Raw genomic sequence first — 19,530 nt, 5'->3', positions numbered from 1 at the left:
GTACTATCCCAAGTACTGTAGGGATGATATGAAAGATCTAGTTTCTATTTTCAAGGGAATTTATAGTTTGGGTGACAAAAGGCCATCTATATGCTATCCCCTTTTGGGCTAAGGTTGGATGATAGAGAGGCCATCAATAAAAGATGTGAGAGGGATTGAGGGTATAGGTCAATGGTAGAACATCTTCTTATTATGGATGGGTCTGTGGGTTCCATTCCTAGCACCAAAAATAAGCAAGATAAAAAAGAATATGAGAGACTGGGACATCCATTATAAGGAGATATAATAACCTGAGCAAAATCTTAGAGGCAAGAAAAATGAGCTTGGTGAATGCCAAAAAACTGTTTTGGCTGAAATAAAAAATTGAAGCTGGCCTCAAACTTGCTTAAAGAAAATAGTAGAGTGGAAGAGAAAATTTAAAAGGCAGGCATTTCTCAGCTGTTTTCTAGGGTTATATGCTTAGAATTCTATAAATACAAATAATTAAAAAAATTGTCCAAATTAAAGCAATACTCAGAGAACAAAATCTCAAGTTAATCTGTACAACATGTGGCATTGTAAAATAACCCTTCAGGGTGTCCTGTATTAAACAGCTCCCACTTTAGTTTCTGTGTATATCTTGTAGGCCACCCAATGAAGACATTTGGAAATGAGAGACTTATACTGAAAATTTTGCCAGAGTAGTTAAGTTCTCATTGGATCAAACTGACCAGCTGTATGATTTCAAACTCACTACTCTTTAGTCAAATGATGTAGTATGTATTTTTGGATGTTTGGGGATAAAAGTCATTGATCAAATGATCTTATGTATGAGTCCTTCATGTGATATACTCCACTAGCCAGAAAGGGCCCAGAAGCTGTCTTTGCCACATTGCCTGTTTTTCTCATGTTTCTATCTCAGTCACTGCCTTCATCTGTCATGTTCTTTTTAAAGCAAAACCCTGGAACTTTACCTTTGAAATCAATATTCTTAGATGAATTTTGTGATGTTTTCACTGAATGGAAGGCCACCAGAGGTATGGGTGATTGCAAATGGTAGATGAAAAGTAAGTCATTTATATGTGACTTGGAAAGTCTGTTTATACTTACACTTGACTATGGGTGAGTCTGTTTTTGAAATTCACTTTTAAACTAAATAATGAAGTTATACTGCAAAGGTCTGACTTGAGCTGCTGAGAGGCTGGCCTGATTTCCTGCAACCTGCTCCATGCTGGGCAGAGAATACAAACATTGCCCGTTGTCCAACCTATTACTTACATAGCATCATCCTAAGTACTACCGACATGTCTAACTGAAATATTTTATTCTGTGGCTTACAGCTATTTCCTCTTCATTTTTCCTCAATAATTATGGAAAGGACCATGGTCAGAGGTCTTAAAAAAGAAAAGTAGGATAGTTGTGTATAGGGAACTACAGCAAGAGAAATATAAGCATAAAGTGGAAGGCTTAGGGTTCAATGACATAAACAAATCTTTGTAAGACTGCATGAAATAAAGAGGTTGATGCAAAACAAAGATAACACAACATTTAAAATTTATTGGTCAAACCAAACAGAAAAGTTCATACAGAATGAGAAAAATAAGTTTCTCTGAGATAAAAAAAGAAAAAAATGGGATGGTTTATGCATTCGCAAAATGCAATTACCAAAGGTTTGGAGGGCCAGATGCCTAAAGAACTTGAAATGAGAGAATTGTAAAATTATTCTTGAAAAAACAAATGAGAATAATATTGTTTCTCTACTAAAGCTTCAGTGTTAAAATGAGGAAGAAAAGACTTGGTGCAAATTGAATCCCAGGCAAACCTTGGAAGCTTTTCTTAGATACCACAGCAAGAACTGAATCATTTCTAGGATTTCCAGAGTGTAGTCTGTTCCTGAAGAAGAACAAGACCCTTTCAGTAAACCACTGCGGATTTAAATCTCATGAATGTGTCTAACCCTTTTTGGGGGAAACTATGCATTTTCAACCATTAATGCCTCTTGTTCTGTGTAAGAATTTGGTAAGTTCAGTTTACCTAGTCAATATCATTTGTTTGACAAACTAATTATAACCTTTCTCATTCTTTATCCGTTCACACTGGAGTGCCCAAAGGAGTGCCCAATCTTATAATCTGGCCTCATATGGCAGCTTTGTCAGCCCCCTGAAGATAATAGCTAACTTTTTCAAGCTGTATTCTACTTTGTCCCCTGTGGGACCCAGAATAAGTATGTTACAACCTAGGAGGAAAAGCACCTTACTCGTATTCTTGGCACTGTTTTGTTCATTTTAATACCTCTTGGATGATTTACATCTCAGCAACACTTCAGATTTTTGGGGAAAATATACAGTTGAGACTAGCAGAATACTGCCTGCACTTTTTTTTGGCTGGCCTGCCTGGGAGCCTGCAAAGTTGTCTGTGGTATTTGTTCATTGGCAAAAGAATGCCAAATGGTAGTGTTTATGCCTGGCACCATTTTTAAATTCATTAGTCTTGCATTTTACTTTTGTAGTAAACTTCTGGGATGGCAGCTTGCCAGGGCCCATTAACTAAAGTTTAGAAGAATTTGTGGTAGAGATTCCAGCTGTCTGTTACCTGTACAAATCCTGCCAGTTAGATGACTTTCACTAGGGCTACTTTATGAGGGTATAAAAACTTCTTAGCAAATTCAGCTTTTTATAAGGTACTGCACAGCCCCTATTTCAGGAAAACAGTCTGTACCAGGAAATATAAGGGAAAGGAAAGACTTTTAAGCTCTCTCTGGGGGTGCCTTTTAAACATGTTAGCCATTTTGGCAGTAGGCACGGAGTGAGGGAGGCAGCCATGGTTCAGAAGGGATGATTTTAACATCTGTGATTTGAGGACACTAAGTGAGGCAGAATAGTCATAAATGCCCTAGCACTTGGGCATTTAGGTCAGGCATGTTTCTTCTAGCATTGGTGCTGTTCCTGCCTGATACTGTAGGAATGAATCAGTGGCACAAGAGCTCTTAAGCCCTTAGAGCAAAATAGAAGTGAAGGGAAAAGTAGAGGCAGACTTTGAAGCCAGTTAGGCGAATGTTTAGTTGAAGTAGCTAGGGTCACTTCAGTTGTAAAAGGTTAGAGACATCACCCGAATCTTACTTTTTTTTATCCTCTCATCTGTATTTTTTTCTATCCTCATCCTTCTTAAGATCTTACCAAAAGGCGAAAGCAACTAGGAGTGAGGAAAAGATGGTTGAGTGGAAGGATAAATCTTTCCAGTATTTTAATTGCTTTCTCCCCTATTTCTACTCCAGCATTATTTGTTGCATGAATAGTTTTGGCTCCAAAGGACCATGAATTATATTTACAAAAACAGTGCCTTTAAATAATATTAAATGTTTTAGGGACATCAAGATGCTCACAGAAGCAGTTAAGCAGATAAATATATGTTTTTTTCTGCAAGAAAACAACATTTGCATCCTTTAACATTCCCCTGACATTTATATACCAAAGGAGAATATCTGAACCGCAGAGGAAAAAATAAATGGAGTTTATGGGTACTTGAAATAGGAAACTACACTTTTCTTCCTGTCATGGTTTTGAAAAACCTTTGAGGAATATCTGAAGATTTTGATGTGCTTATAGTCATGTACTAAAGCTAACCTACTATTATCTTCAGGTTCCTTGGATATTAAACAGGTTTGAAGCCACATTAAGGGTCAAACTTCTATCTTATTTGGCATCCTTGTCAAACCATATGGAAGGGATTAAATGTATTTGCACCATTCTGAGTTTTTCTTTATTAATATGAGATAATATGATTCTACTTACTGTGTACTGTATAGTCAGTTGCACTACTCAAGAATGGTTATATAGTAGCAACTATACATCATCTAATCAATTATTTATCCTACTTTATAAGAGGTTAAAATGTATGATCCCTTCTGTGGTGTTTTTTAAGGCTTTTACATTTTTAAAGGGAAATTCTTTGGGTGCGTCAGTTGCTGGTGATGGTTAATATCTGTATGACATCATCTGTAGGGAAAAGATGACATATAGAACAAAAATTGATTGTGCACTTTCCATGTGAGGTATATGAAACAATGAGAAATATGCCTCTGATGTTAGAGGTGAGAGATGAATGTCTTTTTTTTTTTTCATATAGGAGAATGGTTTATTATAAAAGACTGTACATAAAATTTAAACAACAGGTATTATACAAATTAAGAGAACATTCCACTTGAAAAAAGAAAAGTAGAAGGTAGCTAGTTGGTCACTGATGATACTTTGTTTGAAATTAACAAAGGCAAAATGCATATGAAAGAGTCACATTGAATTGGTAGTAATAATGGTCTTTAATTTTCAGAAATAAAATGTTTTGCACTAGTCTCACCATTCACTATGCTGTTAAGTCTGTAACGCCCAGTACATAACTGTAATTTGAAATTCAAATAAATCCTCAATACACAGAAACCCACACTGAGTGCTCTACTTTAATATTCTAAGCAATACAGAATTATACACAAGATAAGAAACCTTCCTTTAAATTAAGAGGAGACACACAAAGTGCATGTGTTGCATTTCAATACAAATCTGTTGGTTAAGTATATCTCTGTTCACTGATTAATACATGACCCATCTTCTTTCCCAATTATTTTAAAATCTTATGCTTCTAGTGCTAGGTAATGGATTAAATAGTGCCTATTCACAAATTAATCGCATACACTTTTACAATATGTAAAAGATACTTATAATTTCCTTTCATTGAACCAGTGTACTAGAATAGTCCACTGTAAAACTGAAGGACTAATGTGGCAATCTTTAAGACTTTTACCTATAGAAGGATGTGCACACTTTGACACATTTTCTTAGATTCAAAAGTTACTTTTAAAAAAGTAATTCAGTAGATTGACTTGTAAATAATCATCTCAGATTTTAAATCTGCAAACATCCGTCACATTACCATTGGGACAGACTGAGATAAGGCTAAAAATTTTTTTTCCAAGTTAGTATGTTGAGAAAATAGAACCATAATTCTGCAATAAATTGGTTTTGTATTTTTTTTAAAGCAAACCAGTGAAGGAAAGGACAAAAACCTTTGGTTCACTTATGTATTTATGAATGGAAAAAATTTATAATGCAAATTCACTCATTAAAAAACTTAGGTACAAATTACAACATTACAGATAACCCCTTTTGTTTTGTTTCACATATAGACCTTAGAGACCCACCTAGAATAAGTGTACTAGGTAAGTATTACACAAATTGGAAGCATCCTGGAATTTTTAAGTACATTTCAATACATAAATTTTATGCATGCTTTAAACTTTTTAAAAATGAGAATCTAAACAAAAAGTATGACCAGCACCAGCATTTAAGTTTTCTGATTTTAATATTAGTTTGACATATTATTATTAGTAACCATGCTGCACTGAAACATGTAATGATACAATCTGAATCATGATTTGTTAAATATACCCCGATTCCCCAGAATATTTATGCTGGTCATAAAATTAACAATATGTAAGTAAGTACATAAGCATAATCAATTATAGACAGCCTCTTGTATAAACTGCTGTTTAGCAATACAAAAACTGCCTCAAAGATTTATGCTTACAGGTAGACATTCAAATATACCAATAAAACAGCATGTCCTGAAAATATGGGCACATTTTAAAACATATTAAGACAATTCTGTTAACCATAAGAGTCCCACAGTATGACTGAATAATAAGAACCTACTTTAAAAGAAAAAAAAAAGGAAAAAAGAAATAATTAATCAGCATAGTGCATGATTGATTCAACATAGTTCCCAGGGAAGAGACCAGTCACTCGATTGCAGACTCCTTCATACCAGCCATCATCATTCTTCTTTATAACATAAATGATTGCACCCTCCATAAATGACAGCTCATCATCCTTGTCTTTTGTATAATCATATATTGCAACAACTTTCTCAATATAATTCTTGGGGGCCCAGGCAGGATCCCCATCTGCATATGGATCATTATACTGAACTACTGCAGCTTCTTCATCTTCATAGTCCACTGGAGGCGGTGGGGGCGGGGGTGGAGAGTCATCAAACATGGGAATGTCATCTGGTGGAGGTGGTGGCGGTGGAGTTGGGCTATCAGCAATTGAATTTTGAGAATAAAGTGGACCTCCATTAACATGAGGCTGAGCAGAAAATTGAGCAGTCACAGAGGGAGTCCGTCTGTATCCACCAGAAGATGTCGAAGAAGTAGTAGAGTTGTGTCGAGAAATCTGCCTGGTCATTGTGCCATACTGGGAACCAGGAGCTGAGCCCGGGGCTGCTGGTCCAATAGTGGGTGGTGAAGGTGTAGGCACAGCAATGGGAATGCCAATACTACTGCTTCCACTATTTTCTCGACTTCCACTTCCTCCACTACTTCCACTGTGTGTCCTTGGTCTCTGATTTAAAGAAGCTGTCCTGCCTGGACTATGCTGACTTCCAAGTCTTGCAGGACTGGTCATATAATCATTAGGAACTGTTGGGGGTTTAACAGGTTCCAGGGTTTTATAAGGAGTATTTCGTCCCAATGTTCCCCGGCCTGACATGGGAGGACTTGGTGGTTTCTGAGTAGGAGGATTTGTTCTAGACAGTGTGCCAGTTCTTGCAGGCTGGTTATTTCCATGCTTCACACCATGGCCAACATCATCGAGAACTGTGTAGTCAATAGGTTTTCGAATATATCTTACAGGGCGCTCCATATTTGCAGGTGCTATTATTTTGTGAGTTCTTGATGTATTCTTATTTGTGGTCAAAATACCGATCTCTCTTCGAGCCACTTTCTCTTTATGAATATCCACAGTCTGTGAGATATGATTGATGGAAGACTCCATTCTCCGAAGCTGAGAGGCCTGGATATTCAATAATTGGAGAACATTGTTGGCCAATGCATTTATTTGATAAGCAACACTAGCTAGAGATTGAGTTGTATATGCTTTGGTTTCTTCTAAAGCTTTTCTCTTGTCTGTAGCCTGTATGTAGTTGTTTTCACAGTAGTCCGCCACCCGGGTCAGGTTTTGGTAACTCTCTATCAGCGCCCTCTTGCCAGATGGAATTTCCTCCTCTAGTAACATCTGCAGCTCTGCCATTTTCCACCCCTCTGCATCGCTTCCTCTCACGTTGAGATGAATGTCTTAAGTTGGACTATAGGAGTAGTGAGAGAGTAAAGCTAGAGCTGAGTGTGAGAAATGTTGAGAAGAGAACTGATATGGATGGATGAGGATGAGCAAAAGGAAGGAATGAAAGATATTTTACTTTCAGAACTCTTAGTTATTGGGAAGAAACTTACTGATGCCTTCAGTAGGAATAGGGAAGCTATTTGAAGCCATAAGGATTCTGGAGTGGTCACTATAGGAGGAAATATGATGAATTTGACTTAGATCATGTTAAATTTGCAATATAAGTAACCCACTTATGGGGAGATATCTAAGAAGGAGTCAGAAATGTTGATCTAAAGCTCCCAGAGAGGTTAAGGCTTATAGAGAAATCTAGAATTTACCCACATAAGGCATCACCATTAAAATGTAACTAGGAAAGTTTGCCAAAGAAGGGTTTTAGAAAAAAAGATCTGCAAAGAGATAGTCAGAGGTAGTCAGAATGAAAACTTTGAGAGTATTGTTGGTATAGAAGGCAGAGAGGTTGAAGAAAAAGCAGTGTCACATGAAACAGAAGGGTAGAAAATGATGAAGGCATAAAGTGGCCATTACATTTAGCAACTTTGAAGACAACTGGTGACATTAGAGAACCAAGCTTCATTAGAATGATGGGCAGGAAAGTCACAGTGAGTAGAACTGAGTAAGTGTTGATTGCTCTTTTAATGTATTTGGGAGTGAAGAGGAAAGAGGGTATGGTAGCTTGAGACAGAAGGGAAGAAGAAGTTAGGTGGAGACAGAGGCAGGGAATCATAGAAATCATGAACCCTCTGAAGCAAATGAAATCAATTGTTCTTCCAAATGTGGCTTGAAAAGAAGGATTCCTTCTACTCCCTAACAATTGCTCTTAGAGTCATGATTGGTACATCATCATTGAAAGATCAGAGTTGGATTTCCACGTGTGAGAACTCATTACAGACATAAGAAACAAAGTGTTCATTTCTGTAGTTGCCCAAGATTCCTAGAGCCACCTCCCCCCAAAAAATAAGGAGGAGAAGAAGAAGAAAAAGAAAGAAAGAGTCACGCTCACTTGCCAACCTGTGGAAAGTTCTTGTTTCTATTCTGTGCTTGTTATTATGTTAGGTTGTTGCATTCAAGCTTGAAATGTGTTTGTGTTACCATGGTTTGTATCCATAATCTTTCTCATCATGCTTAAGTTGCTAGTGTTTACTGAACCCCAACAGGTATGGCAATGCAGACCTTTAAGAAAAATGCATAAGAAACATGCATAAAAACTTCTGTTACTTCTGGATGCTGTGTGCACTTTGAATGAAGTTATACTTTTGAAGTTTGCTATAATTTACTATGATTTTTTTATAACTTTGATTCCTTTTTCTTAAATTAGAGCTTTATAGTTATACATAGTAGTTGGGTTCATTCTGACAACTTCATATATGCATGGAAATTGATTACAATTCATGATCACCCCCTTTCCCCTCCTGGCCTTTCTCCCCTCTCCCTTTCCATGTTTTCGACTCTACTAGATTTCCTTTTGTTCCTCTATTAATTTGTATTTGTTTGGTTACTATGATTTGATTTTTGCAAGGCATTATTTGATTCTTCCTAGGTGCCATGCATCTTCTGATCTCAGATGACCATTTTGTGAACAACACAGAAGATATTAAATGAAGCCTATGTTTTCTGAGACATATAGTATTGTCTTCTTTACCACTAGGTACATCCAGTTTCCTACATTACATTTCCTCTTCAAGTTTTTGTTTTTGTCAGAGTTGGGGATGGAACACAGGGCCTCACACATGTTTGGCAAGAGCTCTGCCACTCAGATACATCTCCATCCCTTCTTCTTCAAATTTTAAGTGTGTGAAAGAAAAGGATAGGAACAAGGACAAAGAAAGATAGGTAGTGCTGAATACTGGAAGAAAATCTGAACTCAGTGAAAGTTACTAGGAAAATCAGACCTAACTTCACCTCCATTCTACTGGGGATCTGTGATAACTGTTTATAGAGGCTTTTTAGGTTTCTTACCACTTCTCTGTGTGTGTGTTATTAAACCTTGTCTGTTCCCCCTTAATTATTAGCTGTAAAACCCTTTACAAAACCTCAAAAGGGTTTCTGGGCTTAAGTAGATACAGATGGGGAGGAGGGGAAACTATAGCTCTGTTCTGCTTGGCGGTAACCCAAGAGAAAGCTTGAGTCAGAGTAAGTATTGTCAGCAGAGAAAGGGAGGAAGAAAACCAGCTTCCAGAGCCCATTGAAGAGAAAGTGAGGGTTGACTTGAGGGATTCTGGGAAAGACACAGGAGTGGGTACCCTTTTCAAATTGTACTGTCTCATGAGGTCATCTCCTTTTCCTCCAGGGGGTACTCATCTTCCCTTTCTCTGGACTTTATGTATACCCTTTTAAAGACGTCTATTCTTAACTATTTTGTATTTGTTGTTATTATCTTGTATTTTAGCATGTGTAGACATGCTCTGCATAACTATGCTTTGGCCAATAATGGACTGTATATGCAATGGTGGTACCATAAGATTACATCACTTAGTGACATCATAGCCATCTTAGTTTGTGTGAATACACTCTATGATGTTCCCACAGTGACAGAATTGCCCATTGGTGCATTTCTTAGAGATATCCCATCGTTAATCAGTTCACAAATATAGCTGTTAGCATGCCTCATCTTTCCTGGTTAGACTATGAGCTCCTTGAGGGAAGGCACATACTTTGTCTTTACTACCCTGGTATCTATTTTAGTGCCTTTTCTTAATAACTGCTTATTGTATTTTGACTAAATGAACAAGTAAATGTAGGCTAGTATATGCCATTTCCCCCATTCATTCTACAAGTATTTCTGAGCACTATCATTATGGGAATAGAGGGGGTTTTGAAAATGGAGGCCAGTCCTTCAGGAGCTGCTTTCCCATGTGGAGACCAAAGACTGTGCCACCTGTTGATTCCATTAGGCCTCATTCTGTTGTGTGCTAGCTAGTGACTCTTTCACATATTTTCCTCATTTCCCCAACTTGCAATTTAAGCTAATATTCTCTTTGCTCTGAAAACCTATCAATTCTCTTTCAGTCATTTATTTTCTGGCCCCGTAATCCAATAATTCAATATCTGGTTCAGTGAAGACTCATTGTCAAACCCGACAGTGACAGTAACAAACTCCTTCCTGGGAGCTACTCAGCCATTGCAAGCCACAAGGGAATCTTAGAGTAAATGATCTTATTCAGGCACTAAATGATAGGCTAGAAGCCTGAGAGAGAATGATTTGTTCTTTCCTTAGTATATTCATCCCCAGAGGGGTCACTTCCACGTCATATTTACTTATTCCCTTTTCTAGTCCGGGTAATCAACTAGAGAAGTTTTGGGGCCATAGCTTGACCTTTGAGGGGAAAAAAACCAAGTTCTTTGAAAATGACTTGAGTTTTTTTTTTTTTTTTTAAAGAATAATGCAATAGCACGTTACTAGGGATATATTTTAAATTGGGGAAGTTCTATTTCCTGTATTTGCTAAGAATATTATAAATGAGTTAATATGCTACTGTAGGTTAAGATAATCTGGAAATATATCTGGGAAATCTATTTCAATTACCTTCTGGGTGCTTTTACTAAAAATAATAAATTTCAAAGAATTAAGAGAGTCATAAAAAGAAGTGTTATGAGGGGAGTATGCATCATTTTTCACCTTCAAAATTAAATATTCACTGTGGAATTATGCACTGTCAGGGTCATGGCATTGCTTGTGGGCATTAATAGCTGCCATAGGTAACTGCTGAAGAAGGTAAAGGGGATCATTTCCCATAACACAGAGATTAAAACTTGCAATTTACTGAAAATCCCCTAAATAAATAGCGACTTAATGCTCAATTGTGCACTAAAGGGGATGCTGCTTCATATTTACAATTTGCATATGGATACACTGTTGAAACTTGCATTTGCATATATAAGGTATTGATTTTGGTTAATGGAACATGAGGTCATTTCTCTTTAGTTTCTCTGGATTTAAGTATCATTCTCTTTCTCTCCTTATTGCTCACAGAAAGGAATGCAGAAAAATAGCTTCAGTTGATTATGTCTGGAAATACTACATACAGTGGTCTATTCTTTCAAATTTTTCTACTTAAATTGTCTATATACCTTAGTAATCTCAATAGCTGGCTACTGCTTAAAAATAGAAATTTGCATGACAAGTAATAGTTGCTTTACCGAGCTGCTTAAGTCAGTCTAAAATGCCTGAGACATCCCTATAGCATTGTCTATTAAAACCAGTGAGGCCCAGTGGGCCTGGCTCATGTGAAGTGGCTTGGTTGAGATTGTTGGTATACAATGCAGTGAATTGCCTGGCCCTCCTAATTGTGCTTAAGATTTAATGCCAAAATGGTGCTAGGGCTTAATTAGATGTGGGCTGCAGGTTTTTTGTAACTATCAGCTTGGTTGCTTACCAATTACCACATGTAAGAAAAGATGAAAAAGGCATTCCATTTTACTGAGACAACAGAATCAACTGATTTACAACTGCTTCATTTTAAAGTAAGTAAACTTTGTATAGATTTTTGGTGCAGCAACCAAAATCCAAACGGATTTTCCCTCCTATCAGTGTGTTTGCCTGTGTGAAACGTTTCTTGTCTTTTTTCTCTCTCTTGTTCAATTCAATAAGAACATATTCAGCTCATTATAGAGTAGGTACCCCATGGAGAGGGTTGCTTGTGACTTTCCAATACAGAATCACAATATTTATATGCATCTCTTTTTTGAAAAATTGCAAAAGTAATTTATTTTGTAAAATACCATCTGCAGTAGTGTGTTAATTAACTTGTTTTGTTGCTAATATGTAGAAAAATAAGAGTAACTATTATGCTTCCCAATACCCAAACCACACAGTGTGATGTTACCCCTTAAATGTTATGTTTGCCATGATAGGCTTGATTTTTTAGCATATAAATAGAGAAAACATTAATATTAAATATCTTTTTATTTTGTGCGGGATATAAATAAAAAGACATCCCACAGATAACTGTAATTTAATTTTATTGAAGAAAGGTAACTTGTAAATAGGACCACAGCTGGACATGTTAAATTATAAAACAGAAAACAATACCACATTTAAAATACTAATGTCTAAAAAGGAAGTTTGCAGTGCCTAAATCACAATTTCAACGTAGGAAGAACAGGGACATCCTTTTTTTCCATTGGCAAGTTGTAATTTGTGTAAAACACCAGATATGTTTCAATAAGCTACTTAAATGTAAGGGAAATTCAGAATGAGAAAAGATCCAAAATGAGTGTCACTTCAGTTCCATTTTATTCACAGTTTGTGAGTTGGGTTTCCCACTCATTTGAATCTGAAACTTTCTTGTTTCATAAATAAATGTCAACAACAGCAAAAATGCCAAATCAAATGTTGGTAAATTGTAACCCATTTTCTTGTAAAAATCCTCCAAAACTTTAGAATTGTAATCCCAAGAAAATCCCAAGAAAAAAAATATTTTAAAATCAGGAAGCCAAGCCAATATTTCAGTTACATTTGGGTTCCAGGCAGACAAAGCTGTCAGAGATGTGAGCATTGACTGTTCACAGAGATTAGGGATGGGGCTAAGCCATGATGGGGCCAGGTGGAAAGGAGAAGCGATGGGAATTGCAGCTGTTTGTATCTCCCTGCCACCATGATATGGCAACAGCTGGAGAACAAATTTGGTATAAATTCCCAGGAGTTACCATTGGTTAATGTGAGCCTTCCAGGAACACATACCAAATAACAGCCTACTTTCCTAATTCTATTATGGGAAATTTTTTCAGAACCAATCCCTGTGAAATGGGATCAGGAATGGTTTGAGTCAAAACCGTGAAGTGAGTGCAATTTGGGTTTCACGCCCTGTAACCTTCACTTCATCTGTCATCCCTTATTCATTCTAAGATGCCCAATATCCTATGCCTTTAAATACAACCCCAATTATCATTTGTCCTACCTGTCCCCTTCTGTTCCACATCACCATCCAGCTGTATCTTTTTCCAGAAAATACCCTGTGATGAAGGTTTGGAATCTGTGGCCCTACCCTTTTCCCCCTCTATGTAAAGTTAGCTGGGCATTCCTATTTTTCCAGATACTGTCCATGGGAAGGGAAATGTGCCAGGAATCAAACAAGGCTTAAAACGTTATCTCTCTTAAGAATATTTTCATGCTAACCAAGAATGTGGTTACATGGGCGTGTGTGTTGATGCTTGTGGAAGTTGCACAGTGCCTTTAATACAAAAGGATGAAATGCAAATGATAGCATTTATTAGTTCTGTGGCCTTCTCAGCACTCTTCAAATATCATCACTTGGGTGACCCCCTTCTCTGACTGCAAAGGCTATCCCTGAATAGAAGATGTTTACATCCATTTATTTACTGCCTGCCAGAAACACAATTTTAAAATGTTCCTGTTGTCCAGCAGAGCCAAGAAGAAACTTTCAAGATTATCAAAATGTTCATTCTTATTTAGAAAGAGATGACATCGTTCTTCAAAATTTTTCTGTTACTATGCTTTAAGAAAATATTTTTTTCCTTAGAGCATTGGTCAGAGGATTGAGACCCTGATTTATGACTATTCTATTGACAAGGGGTTATTGCACAGATGTTTTATTTGCTGTTTCTAGGGACTTATCAAAAATAATTGACTAGCTGTCATTTTCTACATAAGACCAATTACTATTGACCCAACTTAGCTTATTGTTTTCATTAATGTCTAATAAAGAATGAAAATGTTTTGAATGTTCTTAGAATTGCCATGAGAAAAGCAGTGCTAAGCAGAGCCAAAGTTCAATGCCAACAGTTTACATGAGCAAAAGCATGTCCAGTATGCATTTAAATCCACCCAAGTGATGTGTAGGGGAACGGAGGATATAGAGGTACCAACTCCAGCTGTTATTGCAAACATGCAGGTGCTGCTCTGCCCATTCACATCATGTTCCATGTGAAGGGCACCATCTAGAGTTGTGCAGGTCACAACCATATGTGGAAGCCTTGGAGGCAGTAGGGTAACTTCTATCTCTTTTGTGATGAGTGTAGTCAGAATTTTTTGCCATCTATCACTTTGCACCTAATAAAGGTGAGTGTTGCCTGTTTTACCTTTGTCATGGAGTTCATTAGTTGAACATTCACCACATACTGATGCATCTCTAGGTTGGCCTCTAGGAATGACTGCATTTTTACAGTGGGAAGAGACTGGTGAATGATCTTTGGCATATGCTAATGAGACAGGAAGACACTTAGGCCTTACAAAATAAGTGTTCCATGCTTCAAGGGTAGAGTAGAAAGTAAAATTCCTCAATTGTTGAGGGGCAAATAAAAAAATCCCCTTTTCTTTAAATACAAGGCTGTACAAAGAGAAAGGGCATGCTCATCTTCACATGTGAGACTAATTTATGAGTTTGGTTTAAGAAGCTAAAAACTTTTGAATGAACTTTGGCTTTCTATGCAGTTTCCTTAAGCATCTCTAAATATATTCAATATTGACTACAATCCAGTTCCCATTTAAACTATCACAGAGGACACACCCAAACTCCAGCTGATCAAACTTTGAGGTTGTTAATCTTGTGGAAATAAGAACCCAAAGTTGAAATTTTATATAGAAACAGGCCAGATTATAGCTCTTAGTATCCAAATTTCAGATGTGTCTCAGATTTATTCTTGTGACTTAAATTAAATGGCTACAGTTCCTCTGATTTGGAGAGCCCAGTAGCCCCAACAGGACCAAGTTAAAAGTAATCAGATTACATGTAGATTAGTCCCTTACAATGATCAGATTATCTATAACTAAATTTTTAATCCTGTGCAGCTTTATACCTATACAAATAAAGTGTCTTCCCAATTGGATTAAAATGAACATCCTAATCAATCTTTTAAAAGATGATTTACTGTGTGTTTTAGAATATGTTGAAGCTTAAGATGTTCCTTCCATAGGTCCCTCTATAATTAACTTTGTAGTTAACAGCAAGTCTATTGTCAAATAGATTTGAATTAGAATCCTGGCTCCAACCTTTTCAAGATGGTCAAATCTATGATAATTCATCTCATTCAGGCTTAGTTTATTTATTTTTAGAATGAGAATAATGTTTGAACCTTTCTCATAATGACAGAATCCTCCTTATAGAAATGTTGCTTGGATTAAATAATGTAATGCATTCAAAGCACTTAGCACAGAGTAAGTACTCATTAAGTGTTAGCTGTTAATCATGATTTTGAACTGTCTTAGTTTTTAAGTGTTCTGTGAGAGCTGCTTAGTTGCTGTTCTCCCCCAAAAGGAAGGAATTTGTTTGCCTTGTTTTCTGTTGTATTCCCAGCACCTAGCCCTGTGACTGCTGTAAATTAGGCATATGGAACCATACTTTCAAAATCTGGATAAAGGGGAATAACAATGGCACTTCCCCTCACAAGGTTATGAGTATTTGAACTATTGTCTAGGATAACATATGGATGAAAGCCTCCATGATTTGCATATACTAGGTGTTTCATAAGCATTTGCTTTCCTTTCTTAATTGACAGAATTGCCAAGGATCCAGTGAGATAATTCCAGTAGTGCTTTGCAAACTCAAAATCTTGACAGAGATGTGTGTATGATCGTGGGGAGGGAGTATGTAAATCTCTGGCAAATTTTTCTCTTTGTTAGAAACCTAATATCTGCACAGATACACAAACATGTGCTGTCTCTTTGCTTCCAAGCCTCAGGTCCTGTTTTCTGAAGTCATTTGCCACCATCTGAAGCTAGAACTTGCCTTTCATGCCTATCACTACACCAGGCCTTAGTGGTTCCTCCCAGAGCAAAATTCCTCCATTGTTTCTTTAACCCAGGTGTACACCTGGGCCTCCTGAGGGAATTCCCAGAGACATGCAGACCCAGGGAATTCCAGTCTGAAATTGCTGCTCTCCAGGAATCTCTTCCTCAGGCTCCAGAAATTCTCTGTCCAGAAGGTCTGATCTGGAGTACAGAAGGCCAATATTGTGGGGAAGGTTCCTGGGAATGAAGCCTTGAATGGAAGATGAGGGCTTCATTTTTAAAATTTTTAAAAATATGTTTTTAGTTGGACACACCTTTATTTTATTTATTTATTTTTATGTGATGTTGAGGATCGAACTCAGTGCATCACACATACTAGGCAGGCCCTCTATCACTGACTCCCAACTTCAGCTCAGATGAGGGCTTCTGAGTAGGATTCCATGGTTAAGAAGTTCGGGAAATGATGAGTCAAACAGAACCTTAATTCATTAATATATGATTTTAGTTTTCAAGAGAGATATAGTATACATATAGGATTCGCTGAGCTTACTAGACCAATGGACCCTTATTTTCTAAGGAATATTTCATGGGATAAAATTTAACATGGAGTCTGACTTTGGAAATGTTAACTTCACCCCAAACATCAAATGAGGACCATTCTGATTTCCATCTTCCTAAATGATATGTTTTTATTATGATACTGACTGAAAGCTTTAGTTTCCTTTCATCCAGAGATAACTCAAAGTTCAATGAGAAGTGAAAGTAGTGCCCAGAACAATTGGCGCAATGATGGAGGTGGGTCAATAAACAAATGCAGGAATGAAGGACAGTTAGTCAGAAATGAATTTGTCCCTGGACTAATGCTGGGACAAGAGGGAGGAAAAGAAGGAGGGGGAGAGGGAGAGGGAGGCGGGGAGAGAGAGAGAGAGAAGGAGAGAGACAGAGAGATATACCAAGTTATCAGGGTCCCACAGTATAGCAGATGCCAGGCTGAGGAGATACAAAGGGAAGCTAAAATCCAGCCAGGACACTGCTCCATGAGCTGTTGTTCTAATTAGTCTCCCCAAAGAGAGTGAGTACCTTTTACAATCTCTTCATTCTTTTTCTAGCTGGATGACCCAGAGAGGGTACCTTTTAGCACCAGAGGCTCCCCTGTGCTAGCAGTGGTTCTAAGGGCAGTTACAGGAGATGGTATAAAGGCAGGACTATCTATTTGGTATTAGATGAGATGGGAGGTCAGATTAATAGTAGGGATTTTCTCCAGATCATGGCAAGGCATTCCCTCAGCAACCCCCTTTCCTGAATTGCCCATTGTTCCATTTATTAGACTCTGTATATATGGCTCACTCTCTGTACCCAGATGTCCATTTATCCTGATAACAATCTGATCTTCCATTCACCATACCAACTCAGAACATTGTTTGGTAGATTAAAATATCTCCTCAGCTCTGCTAACCAATTCTTATTACAAGATTAGCTCCTCCTCTCCTCTTTTATCCCTTTATCTATAAGTACTTTTAAAAAAACAAGGGCTGACAGCTTTATTGTTCAGGAATAATTGCCAAAAGGCTTAGTGGACTGTACTTGCCAGTAAAAGGTTATTTGCTGGCTTGGGATGTGAGCTACTCAGCTGTAGTGTGTCATTCCAATTATGTTGTCATATATTGAACTCCTGGTTTGTGCCTGATGCTCTTCGAGGTGGGATATAATGAATAGGGGTGGCAGCTCATTTGTATGGTGGTGCCTCTCAATTTTCCATTTGTTGAGATACCTTCATATCTATTAACTGGGCCTTTGACACAATCCAGTCTATTTTCTTTATCTTAAAGGTGAGGAGACAGTTCCCAAAAGGGAATGCAACTTACTCAAGAACACAAAGTGGATTGGTTGCTGGGGCCAAGATGGATCCCAGATCTCCTGATTTTGAGGCCAATTAATGAAAGGAGAGAATTGCATTCATATTTGAATATTTTCTCACATATGAAATTTATTTAGCTAGCTATACCTAGCAGGAGCCAAAGAATGATAAATTTAACACTGTTCTATAAACTTCACATCCAAGTTAATTAAACAAACTTGTATTGATTTATGAAAAACTGGTTAATCAGTTCATGATTCATTCGTAATCAATTTAACTTGATATGAAAATATTTTTGGTACAAGCAAGATATGGAGGGAAAATGAGCCCGAGGACAAGGAGAATAGGGCAGGAAAAAAAAAAGGAAAGGGGATTTAGAGAAAAGAAGTGTGATGTGCAAGGTGGAGAGGAGCAGATAAAGATTTGGGAGTCTTCTGTTCCAAGATGATATTTGAAGAAATGAGAGTGGGTTAAACTGCTGAGGGCAATCTAAACAGAGTCATTACACAGTAGATAATTAAAATATCCATTACTACTTGCTGTATATCTTTCTTTCTTGAGTTCAGAGTATTTCACCAATGCTATCACATGCACAATCACAGTATCCCTTAGAAGCATGCAATAATTATTGATTGTCTAAAGCTCACACAAGTGACCTGCCCCAAACCATAATCAGTGGAGATAGAGCCTAAAAATATTGCAAAGCTCTATGGCAGTAGAACTGACTTATTTAAATAATATATGCCTGTTCATATTAGTGTTTGCTAATTCATCTGACAGTCCAGTTTTTCTTCATCAAGTTCTAGTCTTTAGTTCTGTAAAGTCTTTAGTTCTGAAAATTTTTAAAGTAGGAAAAGCAAAAAGAACATGAAACTCATACCATCATACTAGAGGAAAATTTTTATGAATGTTTTAGTATATAGTCTTCCTTTTGATTTGCATTTAATGCCTTTTAATTATTAGAAAGACACACAGTATTGTTATAGAAAACTGGGAATATTAAAACATGTATTAAAAAGAGCACTAACATCACCTATAATCACTCTGCCAAGTAATAATTCCTATTAACATTCTGGTATATTGCTTTTACATCTTTTTCCCTGTGCATTCACAAAGGAAAATATTTTGTTTGACCATACATGATTAGACTGAATGTATAGTTTGAAATTTCTATTTTCATTTCATATTATATCATTAATATATTAACTGTGTCATTAAATATGGCTGAAAACATTACTTCAAAAGGTTGCATAGACTTTACCTGCATGGATGTACCACAGTTTATTATGCATGCACTATAGTTTATTTACTGCTCCCACTAGCAGTGTATAAGAGGACATATCTCACCACATTCTCTTTGCCATTGCATTTTATCTTCCATCTTTGCCAATTTAATAGATGAATGATGGATTTTCATTGTTTGAGCTTTCATTTCTTTGCTAATGGGGTTGAACTTATTTTTTAACAACTCAGCTTTTGACATGTTGGCTTTCAACACCTACTGAATGCAAACCTTCTAGTCAAAACCACATATACATGTTTAGGACTCATGGCTCCAGTTGTGACAGAACAAAGATCGCCTTGCTAATATGTTTTAATATAGTGCTGGGCTCAGTGCCACAGTCACTAAATAAATCATAAACTCTCTGACAACCAGGCCCATATCTTAATCATTTCTGTATCCCCCATACTCCCCAGCCTAATGCTTGACACAGAGAAATCTTTAATAAGTGTTTGTTAAATGGATATGGAGGTGGAGCTTTTGTGAGGGTCAATGTTAAGTTACTAAAATAGTTTTTGACATCTTGTCATATGAAAAAAGAATCCTTAGAGTC

General features: G+C 37.0%; 1 protein-coding gene and 1 pseudogene across 1 annotated transcript in view; one reads left to right on the top strand and one right to left on the bottom strand.

Annotated features, from left to right (window-relative positions):
- The window catches only part of Gpc3 (glypican 3), a 413,816-nt gene that overhangs the window by 103,924 nt on the left and 290,362 nt on the right, over nucleotides 1-19,530 (top strand). The window lies entirely within an intron of this gene.
- Nucleotides 4,271-7,084, bottom strand: LOC139703106 (abl interactor 1 pseudogene; annotated as a pseudogene).

Source organism: Marmota flaviventris, chromosome X (genome assembly GCF_047511675.1).
Source record: "Marmota flaviventris isolate mMarFla1 chromosome X, mMarFla1.hap1, whole genome shotgun sequence".
NCBI lineage: Eukaryota > Metazoa > Chordata > Mammalia > Rodentia > Sciuridae > Marmota > Marmota flaviventris.
Note: the sequence above shows the minus strand (reverse complement) of the source record. Positions and strands in the feature narration are given on the sequence as shown.